General features: G+C 41.6%; 1 protein-coding gene across 9 annotated transcripts in view; it reads left to right on the top strand.

Moving 5' to 3' along the window:
- Window positions 1-19,668, top strand: part of PLXDC2 (plexin domain containing 2) — a 468,973-nt gene that overhangs the window by 303,199 nt on the left and 146,106 nt on the right. The window lies entirely within an intron of this gene.

Genomic DNA, 19,668 nt, shown 5'->3' with positions numbered 1-19,668 from the left:
GAGATTAGGATTTCTTATCCAATTATTGTTTCAACAGTCAGACAAAAGTATATTCCTTTTATTTATGGAAGGAACAACTGGGAAGGGTATCATTTTAGAGGTGGCTACTAGATTAGTAGATTTCACTTTCATTCCATGTATCTATTGATTTTTATTCATTTTATTACTCAATGTTTTAACTTTGCTGCCCAATGTTTTAATCTTTTGACTTTTAATTGTTTTATGTCATTATTTATAACATTGTAAACTGCCCAGAGTTGCCTGATAGTGAGATGGTGGCATATAAATTTAATTAATAAATGAATGTAGACCATTTATTCTGAATACTTGGCAAAATACAAGCATTTATTCCCCTCTTTCAATTAAAAAAGTGTCAAAAACTAAACCTTTGGAAAAAAGATTATTAAAAAAAGCAACATGTAAATATACTCTAATATACACGCAATTGAATCTAACGCTTGTATAATAATAAAATTTGGAGGTGGACTGTCATCTGAGAAAATCCACTGGGAATATTTCATTCCTATATTCAATGTGACAGATCACAAACTGGTAATAAATAAGTGCATTCAGCATAATGAAGCAAATGCTTTAGAATATTTTATAGCGCTCTCTTTATATATAAATCATACTTTTCATCATCATGTCTTCATCAGTGATATAATACAGAATTTTTTCATCATAATTTGATCTGTCCTTGAATACATCTCCAACGGTCTTTTAGTGCATGAAATTCTATAAGCGTGAAACACAGGAGAGTCAGATTTAGCTACACATTTACAAAAGAAGGCTTTTTGGAATTTCAGAATACGGTCCATATAAAAGCTGTACATTGGATTTTTTTAAAAAAGTAATGATCACATGATTGAATGAGAAATTTGAAAGAAATGTCTTTAAATATTGTGAAGTATTTGCATTTAGAAGATACATCTCATTTCATCAGTAATACATTAAGAATGATTAGACGGAATTAATTCTATAAATTGACTTGCAATAGAAAAGATCAGGAGTGTACATATAAAATCAAAACAAGCTGTAATTCTATTAAATATTCATGAAAAAATTGACATCTAATATATTAGTACGGTATTCCTGAAAATTTTGAAAACTATTCCTGAACATTTAAATTTGTCTATGGGCCTATTATGGCAATTATGTTTCCTTGTTTAAAGTTCAGCTCTTATGCAATTGTAAAATACTGTTGTATATAATTCTTCAGAAAAAAAATCTTATAATTACAAAAGAATCTTATGATTACAAATCTTATAATTGGATTACTTGTAAATCCAAAGTTTTAATTTTTTTCATAATGTAGTTGTATATGTTAATCGAAGTCAGAACAGGTTACTCAGTGGATCTATTCTCATATTACTGATGCAAGGATCTTGTCAAAGCATGAGCATAAAGAAAATTTATGTTCCCAGAGAGTACCATAAAACTTTCCAATTCAGTTATTCTCAATATCTCATATAAAATAGCCCCAATCTGTCAATGAACCTGTTATTGTAATGTTAGGGGGAAAAACCTTCCATTTTTCCAAGTAGAAAATTCATGTTTTTATTGGAAAGCTGTTGTTTTCTTTCTCACTTCTAAAAAACCTTATACGCGTAATTAAATTTTCAGTGTTCCACATTGTTTCCAAGTGAGAACTATTCTGACTTAGTCAGCATTTTCTATTAGTTTGTTTTGCCACAATATTTATATTTTTGGCATTCAGTATAGTATTAGGAAGAATAATTTGAGAGTCACAAAATAATTGGAATTTAAAGTGCACAGTAATAATTCTTTTCTTTTTTAAAAAAATCATTCTTAGTTGCTGAACTTGTTATAGCATGAATGAATTCAATTGCCCAATTGTTATGGAAACTAGGCTATTTTGCTGTTGGTTCTTGTTTTAAATGCTGTTCTACTTATAGCTTTAGAAATTAGAGTTTAGAATTAGAATTCTACTTGTTAATGATAGGATAACAGCAAAGGAGGGAGGAAGGCCTTCAGCTTTTCAAAGGTTTTCCAGCAATCTAATGAGGCTCTGGAGGACATATATAATGAAGGACAGAAAAGAAGGTTTCTGCCATTCAAAGGTTATGAACACACCTAACATTCCGACGGAATGTGTCTTTTCAGTTAGATTTTTTCCCCTTCAAAATTATATTTTATCATTTTTAGCAGAATAATGGACAGAAAGAATATTCATAGAAACTGAAAGAAATCAAATTATAAGGAAATAGCAGATCTGATTTATATTTCCTCTTATTCCATGTTGTGAACACTGTTCTGCCACTTTGAAAAGTTTTTCTTGGCAGGGTTAGGCTACAAGTAAAGTAGCCTAACCCTGCCTGGTCTGATACCAGGGAGATCAACACTTGGTTCTCACGTTAGACATAGAAACTCAGCATTGAATTTTGATCTCTCTTCTCAGCCCAGCCTACTTCAAAGATTGTAACAACCATTCTTACAATTTATAATCCACTTTCAAGCATTTATTTAACAGCAATTTAAAGTTATAACAGCACTGAAAAAAGTGGATTATGACCCAGAATTATGATCTCAAAGATACAATGGCCACAGCACCCCCACTGTCAAGTGATTGCAGTTCAGATGCTTTGCAACTGGCTCACATTTACAACAGCTGCAGGTTCTTGTAGTCACATGATCACAATTTGAAATTTCCCAGCCAGTTTCTGACAGGCAAAGTTAATGGGAGATTCACTTAACAACCATAACAGAGGTAGTATTCAACCAGTTCGGGCGAACTGGTGGTGGAATTTTTACCTGGTTCACCAAACCGGTAAATACAAACTCTGGCTGGCCCCGCCCACACTCGCTACTCACCCCTTCCAGCCGCTCGTCCCACTCACCCCCGCCCTATATATGTTGCCTTCGCCACGCGGCCAGCTATTCACCTTGTCAGACACCTCGTTGATCTCAGCTCAGCTCACCAAAGGTAAGCAATGCATGCCACCTGCTTGTTCTTCGCACCGTTCCCCAAGGCCTCAGAGCCACCGCCTGCCTTGGTTGGGTCAGGGAACGCACCATTCCCTGGCTCTGGCCTTACCCTGGAGGTCCGCCTGCTCGCCACCCTTCGGCCAGGTCAGGGAACGCACCATTCCCTGACTCCAGTCTTGCCCCAGACCCGCCACCCTCTTGCCGCCTGTTCTCCCTTCACCAGTCACACAAGCTGCCCCATTTCCCCTCCTTTAGAGGCCTCAGCCATAGCCCAGCTTCCTCCTCCACGACTGCCTCTTTCTTCAGGCTTACCTTTCTCCCGCAGGGCTGGTGGCAGAGGGGAAGGCAGAGGCCGCCAAAAACTACCAGAAGTCTTGAACGCACCGAAAAAGCCACTGCAGTGCTGTCACTGCCCTGTTTTTCGCACAGACCCCACACACGCATCCCATTGCCTGCTGTGCCATAGCAGAGGAGACCCTCTGCTCTGGCACAAGGCGGCAACAACACTGCAGCAGCTTTTTTGGCATGTTCAAAACCTACAGTAGTTTTTGGAGCCTCTGAAAGAGGGGAAAACGGGGCAATGCATGTGACTGGCAAAGGGAGAGCGGGAAGCACTCAGGAGGAGGCCTTTGACAGATTAGGCCAGGCCTGAACAGAAAATAGGTAGAAAGAAAGGCTGCAATATCTGTAAGTTCAATTTTTTTTCCTACCGGGTTCTGTGGGCATGGCTTGGTTGGGCGTCATGTGACTGAGTGGACATGGCCATGAGTGATGTCAGGTTGGCCATATCCACTCAGCCACATGACCCTCCCCACTAAGCCACGCCCACAAAACAGGTAGGGGAAAAAATTGAATACCACTACTGAACCATATGGTTTGCTTTAAATCCCCATGATTCTCTTAATAACTGCAGTAAAATGATTGCAAAATTGAACTCAGTTACAGTAACTAATAATTTGCTTAACAACCACATCATTTAGCAAATAAAATTCCAATCCCAATTGTGTTTATACATTAAAGACTACCTGTACTGGGGGGGGGGATGTAGTATGTATATATGTATGTAGTATGTATAACCAGAGCATATAAAACATTTACTAGACCAATTCTTGAATATAGCTCAACTGTCTGGAAACCATACCACATTTCTGACATCAATACAATTGAACGTGTCCAGAAATATTTTACAAAAAGAGTTCTCCACTCCTCTGAATACAACAAAATACCTTATGCCACCAGACTTGAAATCCTGGGTTTAGAAAATTTAGAACTACGCTGCCTTTGACATGACCTGAGTTTAACTCATAGAATCATCTATTACAATGTCCTTCCTGTCAAAGACTACTTCAGCTTTAATCGCAACAATACACAAGCATACAATAGATTTAAGCTTAATGTTAACCTCTCCAATCTTGATTGCAGAAAATATGACTTCAGTAACAGAGTTGTTAATACTTGGAATATACTACCTGACTCTGTGGTCTCTTCCCAAAATCCCCAAAGCTTCAACCAAAAACTGGCTACTATTGACCTCACCCCATTCCTAAGAGGTCTGTAAGGGGCGTGCTTAAGAGCACAAGCATGCCTACCGTTCCTATCCTATTGTTTCCTTTCGTTATATCCAATTAATATAGTTATTACATACTATGTATACCTTCTGAATGAAAGCCTGAATATGCCTTTAATAGAGGAGTACAATTGAAAATCTTAACAAAAATAAATGCTCACTGAGAAGCACAGTACTTTTCTCTGACTGTGCCTTTGATGCTGGATCTTCTCCCCCCATCGATAAAATGAGGAAGTTCACTTTCAGTTCTCTGGAAAATAAAATAAAATTTGACGCATCAGTTGTGCTCACAGGGGAGATATAATGAAGGTATAATTGCCAAGCTTCTGGCAATTGGCCCTTCTTATGGCAAGTACATGCTAATGCAACTTCCCTATCTTCTTTTTGGCATAAGGTTGCAAATGCTTGTTATATTCACTGCTACTTTCTAAGAATAGTGATGTGGATTAATGCCCAGTAAAAGTAAAAATAAATGATGTCAGTGGATATAGCTGTGGAATTGAACGAACACGGCTATATCCAGACTGGGGATGACTTCTCAAGATTAAAAATCACAGGGTTCAATTGGGAGAATCACAAGATGTACAACGTAAACATAAATAAAATAAAAAAAATTGACACTATTGCTGCAGAAAGGGGCTGCCTATTGGACCAGCATGAGGTTTATCCCCACGAAATTCTACATCCCAGCCCCTCTCCCCACAATCCACACATACATACCCATCCATATTTGTTAATACTTTGCATGGTGTATACTCCACTTTTAATTGAGTGGTTATGATTTCTGATTCAGTCTGGAATTAGCCAGTATTCATTCCACAGCATCATTAATAGTGCTGCTTCTACATCCAACTTTGATAAAATAATTAAATTGAATCAATTTTATCAAGATGAATCTGTTTTGTTCCATTTCAGGGTGGTTTTATTTTATTAATGACATACACATAGTCCAAAGTCCAGAAAATTACATCTGGTATTCTCAATACATGCTGGGTGGTTTAAACTTTAATTTTTGTAGAGTTCGTTATTCTGTCATGGATTGCAATAAAAAAGTACATAAACAAGACAATTTGTTAATATCTGGATTAAGAACTAAAAAGTTCAAAAATGAATTATAGTTATTTTATTGCATTTGTTTATTTTATTCCTAATTCCTAATGGTACTGCTTTAATGAATTTCAATTTCAGTAAAATGTATTGTTTTTTGAAAAAAAAATAGCTTTTATATCAAATTAGAATGTGTATTTGAAAATCAACTATCTCTCCCCAGCATCATAAATCTGTGTTTGGAATTGATCCAACACAGATGTAGAGTAATTTGTGATATTGGCTTACACAAATAAAAACGACATGCCTATTCGATCATGTATAGGTAAGGGTCTTGTGCAGCCTGGGAAGCCGACAGAAATATTGTAATTAAATTATATGAAGTGAGATAACACCTATCCTGAGCAGACTGCACTGGCTACCTGTTGTTTTCTGGGTGCGCTTCAAGGTATTGGTTACCACCTTTAAAGCGCTCCATGGCTTAGGACTGGGCTACTTACGGGACCGCCTACTGCCGGCCTCTATCTCCCAGCGTCTGGTGCGTTCCCACAGAGAGGGACTCCTCAGGGTGCCGTCAGCCAAACAATGTCGACTGGCAGCCCCCAGGGGGAGGGCCTTCTCTGTGGGGGCTCCTACCCTGTGGAACGAGCTTCCCCTCGGGCTTCGACAACTACCTGACCTTAGGACCTTTCGCCGCGAACTTAAAACCTATTTATTTCATATGGCTGGACTGGCCTGATTCTTAAATTTTTAAATTTTAATTGTGGGTTTTAAATTGTTGTAATTTGTATGGGGTGTAGTGTTATTTTAAATTTCGGGCATATTTGAATCAGTTTTTTAAGGGTTGTTTTAATTATGATGTATATTTCTGTTTTGTATTTTACTTGCCTGTTCACCGCCCTGAGTCCTTCGGGAGAAGGGCGGTATACAAATTAAAACATTATTATTATTATTATTATTATTATTATTATTATTATTATTATTATTATTATTATTATTATTATTATTATTATTATTATTATTAAGCACAGTTCCCATAATGGCCAAGAATTATTGAGGCAGAGTTTGTGATGGATTGGAATTTTGAAGTTAAAATACACCACATTGGCAAAATAAAAGGTTTAGTAAGATCGTTGCAGAATAACATATAAAACTAGAAATGTAATAAAGTGCACTTTTAATGCCTGATTAAGTGGCATAAGTGAACCTCACATACAGTATGTGTTACACAATCCAGAATCAGAAACTGCATGAGAATGAGACCTATTCGCAGAATCACTTAGGTTGCAAGTTTCCCTCTGGTATATTAAGAAAGGTATGTATAGTAATTAAGATTTTTGAAAGAGCTAAAATATCAAAGCATCTCCTTTTGCAACCTAAGTGAATCAGTTTTCCTAATAAGCAACATTTTTCTTTCTTTTAAGGTGCCAGGAGAGAAACTAATCATTCAAAGTTACAAAAATTGGAAAGCCACCTTGTCCAGAGCTCTCTATGGTAGAGGAGAAGGTCAGCAAGTCAAAAAGACAGCCACAATCAGGGATAGCATAGCCCTACCCAATTTTTATATGCATTGAACTTCTGTCACCATTATCTTGACTCTCTCTCTCTCTCTCTCTCTCTCTCTATCGATCTATCGATCTATCGATCTATCTCTATCTCTCTCTCACACACACAGACACACACACAATATATTTACACTCCTGATCTAAAACCTAGAATTACACAATTGTGAAGTCAATGAGTGGCATGGGGCATTTAGATGCTATATTTTTCTTTAGATTATTTTTCTTGTCTAAATCCATTAAAATGACCAAAAAAAAGATCAGAATGTTAATTGTTTTGTTATTTAAAATTCAACTGAGTTCCAACAAAATCCTATTCCATGCTAATAGGGCTGTGCAGCCTGCCCATTTCTGTTAAAGAAGGGTGTTTCAGAGTGCACAGGAACACCAACATAGTACCTATCTGGAAGTCTTTAATAGAGCCATGGGTTACGCCGGAAAAGTGTATGATTGTAGACAATATTATGCTTTTCCCCTATGTGCATTCAGTTTCTGAAATTAAATCTGAAATGCTATACATTAGGCCAGTGATGGCTAACCTTTTCCAAACCGAGTGGCCAAAGCGTGTGTGTGTACAACCGACTGCGTGCAAACACACCCAGACCCCCAAAATGCAATGCATGTGCAGCCCACAGACACGCCTTGCCCCCCCTGTGTGCATATGCACACCTGCGGCTCCACCCACCCACATATACACGGCAGAGACCCAAAGACCAGCTGGTTGGTGAGAAGCACGCATGCATACACAGCAGAGCTGAACTGGGGTTACAGCTTGCATGCCCACAGAGAGGGCACTGTGCGCCACCTCTGGCACCCATGCCATAGGTTTGCCATCATGGCGTTAGGCTAACCATTTATGGAATCCTGATCATAAGCAGCCCTGGGAAATTCCATCATAATTTGCAGGATCACTAAGCGGGATTGGCTATAAATTGAAACTACCTGTATTACTAGGGTTTTTTTCAAGATTAGCATTTGTTCAGCATCTGAAACATTTGTTCAGTTATTCAAGACTACCTTTTTTTTTCCTGGCAGTGCTAAACTTTGATTAGTAAGGCTCTGGTGGATGATATTATGCCTTGCTTTTTTTAATCCTCATTTCTTCAGTTTGTGCTTTGTTTTTAAAAGGATAATATACATTTTATTCCTCAACTATGAGTTGGTCTAGGAAACTCGCCATAGCCAACTTGCCACAGGACAACTCACCGTGGGATAATTCAACACTATATTAATTGTTTTATTCAGTTACTTTTATTATTGGTGACCATGTTTTCTTTTTTTTTCTTTTTTTTTTTTGCAAAATTTTTTATTTTCCATAATAATTCCCACAATTTGACCAGTGTACAATACAATCACTTATCCAACAATCGATCCTATACTCAAATTATGCTCAATCAGGCCTGCTCGATCGCCACTCCCTCCCTTAATCCTTTCTACCCTTCTCATCCTTCTTCTACTTTCCCCACCATCTTCTCCTCGCTTTCCTACTTCCCCTCCTCTTTCCCACTTCTCACTACCATCCTTTCTAACCCTCTATCTTCTCCTCCTTCTTCTCCTCCTATCCTTTCTTCTCCCTCCCTTCTTTCCTACCTACCTACCTGCCTACCTACTTTCTTCCTTCTTTACTCCTCTTTCCTTACCCTTTCCCTTCGGGAGTGGTTACCGAGCAGTCCCGACTTTACACCATTCCAACTTGTTTAATTCTACCATTATTCCTGTACAATGGCAATCAATCAATTTATAATCTCCCCCATTTCCCCGAGACTTCCCAGAACAGAATACAGGGTATTGTAACTAACAAACATAATCTAAAATATAACATAAAACATATTCCATTTCACACCATCACACTATCAATTCCCTTCTTTCTTAAACTCTAATACATAGCAATTCCTAACTTCACTCAAACACTAATCGATATTTTTTAATCTGATACTTATTTTGAATATAATCGATCCACTTTCTCCATTCCAAAATATATTTTTCTTGTGTACAGTCTTTCAAGTAGGCAGAAATTTTTGCCATTTCTGCTAAATTTGATACTTTACTAATCCATTCTCCAATTGTAGGTAAGTCTTCTTTCTTCCAATATTGTGCAATCAATAGTCTTGCAGCAGTTATTAAATTCAAAATCAGTTTTGTCTCTATAACAGTGCAATCTGCTTCTTTGATGGAGGGGGTTTTCCCCGCCGCCTTGAAAGAGGCGGTGGTGAGGCCTCTCCTCAAGAAGCCCTCCCTGGACCCGGCTGTTTTAGGAAATTATCGTCCGGTCTCCAATCTTCGCTTTGTGGCGAAGGTTGTTGAGAGTGTGGTGGCACGTCAATTACCCCAATACCTGGATGAATCTGTCTATCTAGACCTGTTCCAGTCTGGCTTCCGACCCGGGTACAGTACGGAGACAGCTTTGGTCGCGTTGGTTGATGGTCTCTGGAGGGCCAGGGACAGGGGTTATTCCTCTGCCCTGGTCCTATTAGATCTCTCAGCGGCTTTTGATACCATCGACCATGGTATCCTGCTGCACCGGTTAGGGAGTTTGGGAGTGGGAGGCACCATTTATCGGTGGTTCTCCTCCTATCTCTCTGACCAGTCGCAGACGGTGTTGGCAGGAGGGCAGAGATAGACCGCGAGGCCCCTCACATGTGGGGTGCCGCAGGGGTCGATTCTCTCGCCTCTCCTGTTCAACATCTATATGAAGCCGCTGGGTGAGATCATCAATGGCTTTGGGGTGAGGTACCAATTGTACGCTGACAATACGCAGCTTTACTTTTCCACCCCAGGCCATCCCAACGAAGCCATCGAAGTGCTGTCCCGGTGTCTGGAAGCTGTACGGGTCTGGATGGGGAGAAACAGGCTCAAACTCAATCCCTCCAAGACGGAGTAGCTGTGGATGCCGGCACCCGGGTACAGTCAGCTGCAGCCGCGGCTGACTGTTGGGGGCGAATCATTGGCCCAAGTGGAAAGGGTGCGCAACTTGGGCGTCCTCCTGGATGGGCGGTTGTCTTTCGAAGATCATCAGATGACCGTCGCCGGGAGGGCTTTTTACCTGGTTCGCCAGCTGCGCCCCTTCCTTGACCGAGATGCCTTATGCACGGTCACTCATGCTCTGATTGCCTCTCGCTTGGACTACTGCAATGCTCTCTACATGGGGCTCCCCTTGAAGAGTACCCGGAGGCTCCAGTTGGTTCAGAATGCAGCTGCGCGGGTGATAGTGGGAGCCACATGTTGCTCCCATGTAACACCACTCCTGCGCAGTCTGCACTGGCTACCTGTAGTCTTTTGGGTGCACTTCAAGGTTTTGGTGACTACCTTTAAAGCACTCCATGGCTTAGGGCCAGGGTACTTACGGGACCGCCTGCTGTTACCAAATGCCTCCCACTGACCTATACGCTCGCACAGAGAGGGACTCCTTAGGGTGCCGTCCACCAAACAATGTTGGCTGGCGGCCCCCAGGGGGAGGGCCTTCTCTGTGGGGGCTCCCACCCTTTGGAACGAACTGCCCCCTGGACTTCAGCAACTGCCGGACCTTCGGACTTTCCGCCGCGAGCTGAAGACCTATTTGCTTGTTCGCGCAGGACTGGCATAGGATTTTAATTAGTTTTAATGTTTTAATATTTTATAATTTATGGGGTTTTATTCTAAATGTTTTAATTCAGCCATTTGTGTAATAAGTTTTTTAATTATGGTTTTATGTGTATATTGCTGTTGTTTTTACTATGGCTGTAAACCGCCCTGAGTCCTTCGGGAGAAGGGCGGTATAAAAATGTAATTAATTAATTAATTAATTAATTAATTAATTAATTAATCAATCAATCAATCAATCAATCAATCAATCAATCAGGAATTATTCCTAATAAAAAGAACTGTGGAACAAACTTGATCTTGTTTTTCAAAATGTTCTGCATAATCCACCATATTTTAATCCAAAAAGCTTTAACTTTTTTGCAAGTCCACCATATATGATAATAGGTAGCATCCTCACAATCACATCTCCAACATTTTGCTTTCACATTTGGATACATACATGAAAGTTTTTTAGGATCTAAATGCCATCTATAAAACATTTTATAAAAATTTTCTCTTAAATTTTGTGTTTGCATAAATTTAACATTCCTCACCCAAATTTTTTCCCATGTTTCTAACATTATAGGTTGTTGAAAATTTTGTGCCCATTTTACCATACAATCTTTAACCAACTCCATTTCTGAATCAATTTCAACCAATACATTATATAATCTCTTTATATGCTGTTGACCTTGATCTTTTATTTGTTTTACCAAGTTATCATCACTTTGCCTTATACCAATTTTCTGATCTATTTTCCATCTAGATTGCAATTGTCCATACTGGAACCATGTATAATTTCTCCCTTCATCCCTCAATTTCTCCCTAGATTTTAATTGTAATTCCCCTTTTTCCATAGTCAAAAGCTCTTTGTAAGTGATAACCTCCATTTTTTGTAATATATTTATATTCTCTATCATATGTCTGGGGATAGTCCATATTGGTATCTTTCCATCTAACTTATATTGATATTTTTTCCAAACCCTCAACAAAGCACTTCTGACCATATTATTCTTAAATATCTTATCAATTTTCTTGTCATATATTACATATGCATGCCATCCATATAACAAACCATAACCTTCTATATTCAAAATCCTTTCCTCTGTTAAATTAATCCAATCAGAAATTAAAGCTAAAGCAACTGCATCATAGTACAATTTCAAGTTAGGCATTTTTAAACCCCCTCTTTCCCTAACGTCTTGCATTATTTTTAACTTTATTCTCGGTTTTTTACCCTTCCATACAAAATTACTAATCCCTTTTTGCCATTCTTGTAAATTTGCATCTTTCTTCAATATTGGAATCATTTGAAACAAAAATAAAAATCTAGGCAAAACATTCATTTTTATAGCTGCCACTCTTCCCAACAATGATAATTGTAACTTCTTCCAATTCTCCATTTCTTTAATTACTTTTCCCCACAATACCTCATAATTATTTTTATATAACTTTACATTAGATGCTGTAATATATACTCCTAGGTATTTAACCTTTTTAACTACTTCATATCCAGTTATTCTTTCTAGTTCTTCTCTCTGATGTGTATTCATATTTTTAATTATCATTTTTGTCTTCTGTTGATTCACTTTAAACCCAGATACCTTACTATACTGATCAATTGTCTCCTTTAGATATACAGCTGAATGTATTGGTCGAGATAAAGAAACAACCAGATCATCTGCAAATGCTCTTAATTTATAATCTTGATTTTTAATTCTAATTCCTTTTATTCGATCTAAACCACGTATATTACTCAATAATATTTCCAAAGTTAGAATGAATAATAATGGTGACAAGAGACATCCTTGTCTAGTCCCTTTCTCAATCTTGAAAGACCATGTTTTCATTGAAATTATTATGACTCTTGTATTTCTGAATCAACTTTCTTTATTTTATTATTATAGGCCACAGTTCCATCAAAATTAATTTAATTTTTCTATTTGTTAAATTGTCCCACAGTATGTTGTCCTACAGCAAATTGGACATGGCAAGTAAACTGTGGCAAGTTGTCCCATTCTGACTGGTGTTGTAATGTATTTTGAACTTTGAGAGGGAATTTTTGGCGGGAAAATTGCACGTTGCTGATTGGTTGAAGCCTCAACCAAAAGAGTATTTAAAGAGGGGTTTTTGCCGATTGCTTTCGCTGGAGTCACAATAAACTAAAGAGCTGTTGTCACTCACTGGTCTCCTGCCTCTTCATTGCCCGAACTTAACATTGGCGACGAGGATGGGATGTTGAGGCAGTGAGATCGAAAAAAAGAGCTGACGGAACCAGGAATTCGAAAACCCATTTATTTCCCGAAGGCAGAAAATAGCAATGTCCAGCTATATACCGCCAGCACCATTTGACCCAGCAAAGGAGAAATGGGGGTCATACATGGCTCGTTTCGAGTGTTTCCTCGAAGCAAACGAACTACAGAGAGTCTCGGATAATCGGAAGCGAACATACTTCCTGAGCCACTGCGGTCCGGAGGTCTTCGATACGGCGGAGTCACTCTCAGAGCCAACGCCGGTACAATCGGTACCGTGGCAGACACTACAAACAACACTTCGAGCGCACTACGCACCGGTACCCTCGAAGTTCGTCCAACGGTTCGAGTTGAGGCAACGGGTACAGCGAGAGGGCGAATCAATAAGTGTGTACATGGCCGCATTGAGGAAAGCTGCAAACCACTGTGAGTACAGAGATTTGGAGGATTCCCTACTCGAACAACTCATTTGTGGGGTCAGGGACATCAGACTACAAAGGCGGCTGCTGTCTAAAAGCAACCTGACTTTAGCGATAGCCCTGGACGAAGCCAGAGCTCATGAGATGTCCACCAAGGCGGCGGAGACCTTGCAAAAGCCAAACGCGCAGGGTGCCGGGACAAAGACTATACCGGTCCACAGCGAGGAAGTCCAGGCCGAGTCAGAAGGTGAGGAAGAGGAAGAGGTGTTCCACACCGGGAGGCTGGAGAGAGGTGACCGGGATGAATGTGTGAGTTGTGGGAGGCAACACCAACGGCAAAACTGCAGATTCAAGGACGCGGTTTGTCGGTGGTGTGAAAAAAAAGGACACATAGCTCGGGCCTGCCGAGTCCCCCCAACCTTCCCGCCAAAAATTCAAACTGACCAATCAGAGCGCGGGAGCAGCGAAGCGGCCCGGGATTGGTCCATTTAAAAAGGGCGCGAAGTTAAACCAGACCACTGTGAGAGTGGGCCACGCATCGACACGACTAGAGAAGAAAATATTTATCCAAGTCTACATTGAAGGGGTGCAGTGCCCAATGGAAGTAGACACTGGGTCGTCAATCACCATTATGTCCTGGGACACCATCGTGAGAGACCTGCCAGCCATCGCAAAACGTCAGCTACAAACCCAGAAGCTGAGAGTGCAGGACTAGCAAGGGAATCGGATCCCTGTTCGAGGAGTCACATCCGTCCAAGTCAAATATGGACAATTCAAAAAGACCCTGCCAATCACCATAGTAAACGGAACTCTACCGAGCTTGCTAGGGCTGGACTGGTTCCGAGCTTTGGGCATGGAAGTGACCGGGGTCCACAGGAGCGACGTCATCCTCAGAGACGAACTACTGAAGGAGTTCGAGGACGTTTTCAAGGATTGTCTGGGCAAGTACGTGGGGACCCCTATTTCTTTCAGCCTTGACCCCCAAGTCGCCCCCATCCGGTTAAAGGTTAGGAGGGTTCCATTCGCCCTAAAGCCCAAAATTGACCGAGAATTAGACAAGCTAGTAAGCCAGGGAATACTAGTCCCCGTCGATCATGCAAAATGGGAGACACCCATAGTAACCCCAGTCAAACCGGATGGATCGGTCCGGATTTGCGCTGACTACAAAGCAACGCTTAACAAAGCATTGCAGAAAAGTGCATACCCCGTTCCAGTGGTACAACATTTGCTGCACTCATTAGGGCAAGGGCAGGTCTTCGCCAAACTCGATTTGGCCCAAGCCTACCAGCAGCTACCAGTAGATAGCAGCACAGCTGAGGCGCAGACTATTGTCACGCACCGCGGGGCTTTCAAATGTACGTGACTCCAGTTCGGAGTTAGCGTGGCCCCAGGGCTCTTCCAGAACCTAATGGAGCAATTATTACAGGGCCTACCAGGAGTGGTACCATACTTCGACGATGTATTGGTATCAACTGAAAACCTAGAGGAACTCGGGGTAAAACTAAGGAAGGTGTTGGGCATTTTTAGGTCTGCTGGGCTTAAAGTTAAGCTAAACAAATGCCACATTGGGGTGAAATCTGTAGAATTCCTAGGATACCGAATAGACAGGGAAGGGATCCACCCCACGGAGAACAAGGTACGGGCCATTAGAAAGGCCACAGCCCCCAAAAATAAAACAGAATTACAGGCATTCTTGGGGCTTGTTAATTTCTATGCGGTATTCTTGAAGAATAAAGCAACAGTAGCCGAACCGCTACATAAGTTGCTAGCAAAGAAAGCTGTGTGGTCCTGGGGCAGAGAAGAGGCTAGGGCATTTGAGGGGGTAAAAAACCTTTTGTCCAGCGATAGCCTCCTCATCCAGTACAATGGCACGTTGCCACTAGTGCTAGTTTGCGATGCTTCACCATATGGGGTGGGGGCGGTGCTCAGCCATAGGTTACCGAATGGAACAGAAGCCCCTATAGCGTATTATTCCCGGACGATGTCCTCTGCGGAAAGGAACTACAGCCAGCTAGATAGGGAAGCATTGGCCATAGTCTCCGGGGTCGGGCGAGATTTCGAGATAGTCACGGACCACAGACCCCTTCTAGGACTCTTAGCGGGTGACCGCCCAACACCCGTGGCACTTTCTCCCAGGCTGACCCGATGGACTATTTTCCTAGCAGCATACTCTTACAAATTGCTCCACTGCCCAGGAAAAGACTTGGGGCATGCGGACGCTCTGAGCAGATGCCCTTTACCAGAGACAATTGAAGACCCCACCCCGGGGACACCCATCTTGCTAATTGACTCTTTGGACTCTGGCCCAGTCACATCCAAGCAGGTGGCTAGGGCATCTTACAGGGACATTACAATACGGACTGTAATCGGTTGGGTGCAAAGGGGTTGGCCCACTGCGCTGGGCGAGTGTTTCAAAGACTTTGCGAAAAAACGATCAGAACTGTCGGTTCAAGGGGGGTGTCTGTTATGGGGGGATAGGGTGGTTATCCCAGAAAAATTACGCGAAAATGTGTTGGAACTGTTGCATGTGGGCCACCCAGGGATTGTGAGGATGAAGAGTTTAGCGAGGAGTTACATATGGTGGCCCTTAATGGATAAGGACATCAGCAACAGGGTAGGGAAATGCCAATCCTGCCAAGAGTCGAGGTCGCTAACCCCTACAGCCCCAGTTAGAGAGTGGGAGAAACCCCAGGGGCCATGGTCCAGGATTCACATAGATTTTGCGGGGCCGTTCCATGGGCAGACCTTTTTAATTGTAGTAGATGCCTACTCAAAATGGTTAGAAATCATCCTCATGAAAAGCACAACGGCCGAAGCAGTAATCACAGTCCTAAGGCATCTATTCGTAACACACGGCCTGCCCGACACCCTAGTCTCTGACAACGGCCCGCAATTCACGGCAAACCAGTTTGAGGGGTATTTAGCGGGAGAGGGCATCAGACATGTCCTCTCGGCGCCTTTCCACCCGGCGACGAACGGACTTGCAGAACGTTTCGTTCGGAGCACCAAGGAAGCGCTATCTAAGATAAGTCCAGGTGACTGGCAAACGAAAATAGACACTTTCCTGGCCGTCCAACATAGGACCCCTTGTGTAGCAACTGGCCGCAGCCCAGCAGAACTCTTAATGGGCAGGAAACTCAGGTGCCCACTAGACCGACTAAACCCAACGTATACCCCAGACGGGTACAAGGGTATACAAGGGAGAACCAGGGAAATGACAGTGGGTGACCCAGTATGGGCACACAACTATAGCGAGGGCCCAACATGGTTAAAGGGGGAAATTATGGGCATAACCGGACCCAAATCATACGTAGTAGACATGGAGGACGGCCGGGTATGGAAACGCCACATAGACCAGTTAAGAAAACGTATACCAAACAAACTAGAAACCAAACAACCAGGCCCTGACTACCAATTGTTTGAATCTGCAGCTGACTCAAACCCGAGGCGAGCGGAGGACTTATCTGATTCCGATGAAGTCCAGCGATGCCAACCGGTTCCTCCTGAAGGCAACAGGAACGACTCAGCCAATAATCAAGGGCCGGACGGCCTAGAGGAGGAGCTGGGAGGAACAAACAGTCCCTCCGACCAGCTCAACTCTCTCCCAGAGAATGAACTGCGCAGGTCAGAAAGAGTCAGGAGACGCCCTGTCTACCTGCGTGACTACGTAGAGAAATAGCATGTAAATATTATGTAAATAGAGGTACAAAGCGTTCTGGGAGGGAAGGAGTATAAGTATTTTGATCTTTGAGAGGGAATTTTGGGCGGGAAAATTGCACGTTGCTGATTGGTTGAAGCCTCAACCAAAAGAGTATTTAAAGAGGGGTTTTTGCCGATTGCTTTCGCTGGAGTCACAATAAACTAAAGAGCTGTTGTCACTCACTGCTCTCCTGCCTCTTCATTGCCCGAACTTAACAGGTGTCTCTGTGTATATATGGCAAAAAGCATATTTCTCTCAAGAAGATGTGGCTCGGGCATCTCTAAGTTACAGCTTGCACACTTACAATAAATACATGGCCATTTATAAATCAGCATTGGCTGCCTTGATATTTATTTCCTATCTATGTACAGTTTTCCCATGGCAGGTGAAAGCCGCTATTTATTACATTATGTGATGTCTCCAGGATTAGCTTGTCCACTACAGGAATACACCTTGGTATAGACTGATGTTTCTCAGCCAGGGCAACTTTAAGTTGCGTGAATTTCAGGTCCCAGAATTCCCAACCAGCACACTGGGAAATTCTGGGAGTTGAAGTCCACACAGCTTTAAGTTGCTTAAGTTGAGAAATATTGGTTTAGAAGATCTCAGAGAAAGTTCATCTTGATCTCTAACAGCTCAACTCTATAGGTATTCAAGATGAGATGCTTTTCCTTGTATGATTATTGGCACTTTGGGAACAATTGCCATTATAAGCAACCTTTCTAAAATTCTGAAGCTTTGCTGGATGTCAAAAGAATAAAATACAGCTTTTATACGCAAATTTTAAGAACAGAAAATCCAGCAACAGTTAATTTATGGGTTAGGAATAAAACCTAACTAGTATAAAACATATGGCACTCCAGCAATTTATTTTCTATGTCCTGGCAAGTATTCTGGCAGGTCAGGTTAGAGTAAAATATGGAATAATGCAAGTTGCCATAAGTATTTATTTTTATGTCTTCCTATATCAGGTGAGAACAGATGGATATGATTAGAAATCCAAAGAAGTATTATTTTGAATGGCAAAAATATAATTAAGGAAGTAATTGTCTTTTGTATTACCATAAACTAAACTCTTGGGGCTGGAGCAGCAAAATGTGGAGGAGGAGAGGGAGGGAGGCAAAGAGAGGTGGGGAGAGAGAGAACGTAACCATTAAAAGTAAATTATGATTTTTAACGGTTAATTTCAATAATGTATGATATATGTATTAAAATGGTAAATTTTAATAAAGTATTATTTTCATATGAATATGAAATTCATTATTACCTTGATAACTAATTTCTGTGACTTAATTCTGCAAGACTTTTTAAAAAATATTGAAGCCCGGGTTTTTAAAAATGTGATATAATAAACAAAAAGTCCTACATATAATAGTGATAAAGAAATGCAAAGTAATTTTTAAAATGGCAATTTAATCTGTAACAACTATAAAATATTGGCAATTTGCACAATATTGGCAATTTGCATATTTAAAATTAATATTTAAGGATACAAAAGATATGTATAAATATAATGAAAGTAAGTGTCTGTTCTGGATAAAATTTATTTATTTATTTATTTATTTATTAAACTTTTATACCGCACCATCTCCCGCAGGACTCAGGGCGGTTCACAGCCATATTAAAACACAACAATATAATAAATAACAATATAAAAACAATTAAAACCAAATATTTAATGGCCAAATCACTAAAACGGTAAAAACCGATTTAAAACCCATTTAAAATTTCACTAAAATATTTCTTAGGCTAGTCCAGCTCGCTGAAATAATAAAGTCTTCAGTTCACGTCTGAAGGCCCGGAGGTCGGGGAGTTGTCGTAACCCCGGAGGAAGCTCGTTCCACAGGGCCGGTGCTGCCACAGAGAAGGCCCTCCCCCTGGGGGTCGTCAACCTACATTGTTCGGTCGATGGCACCCTGAGGAGGCCCACTCTGTGGGAGCGCACAGGTCGTTGGGAGGCAATCGGTGGCAGAAGGCAGTCTCGTAGATATCCCAGTCCTAAGCCATGGAGCCCTTTAAAGGTGGTAACCAAAACCTTGAATTGCACCCGGAAGGCCACCGGCAGCCAGTGTAGGCCGCGCAGGATAGGTGTTATCTATCACCCGCGCGGCCGCATTCTGGACTAGCTGGAGCCTCCTGGTGCTCTTCAAGGGGAGCCCCATGTAGAGAGCATTGCAATAGTCCAGGCGGGAAGTGACGAGGGCGTGAGTGACCGTGCGTAAGGCGTCCCGGTCAAGGAAGGGGCGCAACTGGCGAATCAGGTGGACCTGATAAAATGCTCCCCTGGCGACGGCTGTCAAATGTTCCTCTAAGGACAGCCGATCGTCCAGGAGAACGCCTAAGTTGCACACTCTTCCCCTGGGGGTCAGTACTTCCCCCCCCAACAGTCAGCGATGGTGTAAGCTGACTGTACCAGGACGCCTGAACTCAAATCCACTCTGTTTTGGAAGGGTTGAGTCGGAGCCTGTTCCTCCCCATCCAGACCCGCATGGCCTCAAGACACCAGCCCATCACCTCAACGGCTTCATTGGGGTGGTTCAGGGTGGAAATGTACAGCTGAGTATCATCAGCGTACAGATGATAATCCACCCCGAAATCACAGATAACCTCACCC

The sequence above is a fragment of the Ahaetulla prasina genome, chromosome 4 (genome assembly GCF_028640845.1).
Source record: "Ahaetulla prasina isolate Xishuangbanna chromosome 4, ASM2864084v1, whole genome shotgun sequence".
NCBI lineage: Eukaryota > Metazoa > Chordata > Lepidosauria > Squamata > Colubridae > Ahaetulla > Ahaetulla prasina.
The sequence above is the reverse complement of the archived record's forward strand: the minus strand, read 5'-3'. Positions and strand labels throughout refer to the sequence as shown.